A 2,382-nucleotide genomic window follows, 5' to 3' on the forward strand; every position below is an offset into this window, starting at 1 on the left:
ACATAATTTGCGCTAAATATTTTAAACTCTTTATTTTAAATGATTTGGTACAAGATATTTATATATTTGTTCATGATTTTAAAAGTCTTATTTAGAGAATAAATTTATTTATCTAAATTTTGACCCAAAAGTATATCTAAGAGGAACCTGTCACCCTTATATTATTGTTATGAGGCTAAGTTTGAACCCAAACTAAACCTAAGCTCAAATGATTTAATCTCATAAGCCTAAATAGTTGTTATTGAGCCCAATTTATCCAAACCCAATTATTTTAAGCCGAACATAACTTTAACCTAGGTATATATGCATATGTTCATTGCCTTATGGATTAAGATTCATTGCCAAAATTTAAAGTCAAAATCAGTAGAGCCCCTTTAGTACACTTCTCGCCTCTCTCTCCACCCGATTCCTCTCTCTCTCTCTTCGTATTATTGGCCGGCGACAAAGCTAGGTGATGGCAGCGACGGACGGCGGCTACAGATCGGCGAAGCACCGGCGAAGAGGTGGTCTAGGCGGCGGTGGCAGTGGGCGTTAATGGCGGCAAGGCAATCCGGCGGTGGCAATGCGTGACCGGCGACCCTTGTTTCTTTTTCGTTGGCGGTGAGCAGTGGCGGGTCCGGCGGTGGCAGTCTCCGGCGAAGGCTGTGCGGCGGCGGCGGTGTTGGTTTAGGCAGTAGGGTGAGGTAAGGTGTTCTTGCTGTTGTTGTTGTTGACGAAGTTTTAAAGATTATGAATGAGTTGGAGATGGTGGGTTGTTGATGTTGATTTTGGATGATGATGAAGGGGTGAATTACTAGTAATAATTAACTAATGAAGATGATTAAGGTCTAACGACTTGATTAAGCTTAAAAGTATAGTGATTAGGTGTTAATTAGTGGTATGCCCATGGTTAATTGCTAATGATATTTAAGGTTTAAATAGTTGAATTAGTGATGATTAAATATTGATTAAGGATTGATTAATGTTTAATCATGATAATTAGAGGTTCATTATGGATTATGGCTAAGTATCTTGATTAGTTGATAATTATAAAATGATTGGATTATAGATGTTGGGTGATGATGGAATAAGAGATAGAATTAATTATTGGAAGGTGATGAAATGATGAAATAATTGCAAAGAGATGATTATGATGGAGGGATAATATTATGATTATAGGTTGATTTAAAGATAATGATGGTTATGAGGTGTTAATGGTGGGTTAATTAAGGTTAATGAGGTCACTATGGATTGATAATGATGTTGATGATGATTAAGGGTGATTGTTGATTATTAGTGAATAATGATGATGATGAATGGACTATGAAAAAATGATGGGCTAATTTGAGTTAATAATGGGTATTAACTAATAATGATGAATTAAGGATGGTAATGTGTGTTTATGGATTATTGATAATGGTTATATTTAAGTTGGTGAACATGATATGATGATGAGCTTATAAGAAAATTGCTTATTGGTTAATGATGATGATTGTAAGATGAATCTTGATTATTAGTTGATAATAATTAAGATGAGGTTTAATTATTAATGGTGGTGGATGAAGTGGAAGGATGATGCTATGGTAATATGATGATGATGTGTGATTATGGGTAAGATGATGAGGAGTTGATGAAGGATGGTGATCAATTGATGATGATATTGATTCAAGGGACATTAATAAATCATGATTGGACTAATTTTAAAGCATGATGGTGATGGTATAATGAGGGATGGATGAGTATTAATATTGATATTGCTATTAGTACTAGTAATAGTTTATAAGTGAGGTGTGATTGATTAACAGGTTTCCATTGAAGTAACTAGTCTAAAGAGTTGAGCCTAGATTGGATCGAATGCTTTACTTTTGGAGCTTAGCTTGAGGTAAGTTTCTATGTCCGCTCAAACTACTTTGCCCTATTAAATATGCTATTTATTTGAGTTGCGTACTTAAATTATTTTGAAATGTGTTATGCTTTCAAAGTGTGATAAATAGCAAATTATGGTTATTTATGTGTTGGCTCGTGATTTTCAAATCTATTATAATTGGGATTGGTTTGAGTATTGCAAGAATCTATAATTTTATGATATGTATTTATACTACTATATTTTAAATTGGAAGACAAATATTAGTTTGAAAGATTATTATTATTTGGAGGAATGATATAAAAATTGTACTACTTTTGGAGGTTTATCCCTTTCTGTATTGGATTGCTATTTGAATTGTGATGTGGGCTAAGGCCCTATGTTGGAATTAAACCTGGTAAAAATCATCCTGGGTTAGTATTTGAGGGCTAACCTGGTAGAAATAATCCTGGGTTACTGGGACTGGTTTACTACCCGTTGGGCTTGGAATCTCAGTTAGGGGGTGTGCACACTTAAGGTAGTGGTCTGATAAGCACCAA

The 2,382-nt window shown here is 34.6% G+C and overlaps 1 long non-coding RNA gene across 1 annotated transcript; it reads left to right on the forward strand.

Moving 5' to 3' along the window:
• Positions 1–368: 368 nt before the first annotated feature.
• On the forward strand, positions 369–2,117 carry LOC116005242. The gene is made up of 2 exons (XR_004094908.1): positions 369–683; positions 1,785–2,117. It is a non-coding gene; the product is annotated as an uncharacterized LOC116005242 (long non-coding RNA).
• The last annotated feature ends 265 nt before the right edge of the window (positions 2,118–2,382 follow it).

This window comes from Ipomoea triloba, chromosome 14 (assembly GCF_003576645.1).
Source record: "Ipomoea triloba cultivar NCNSP0323 chromosome 14, ASM357664v1".
NCBI lineage: Eukaryota > Viridiplantae > Streptophyta > Magnoliopsida > Solanales > Convolvulaceae > Ipomoea > Ipomoea triloba.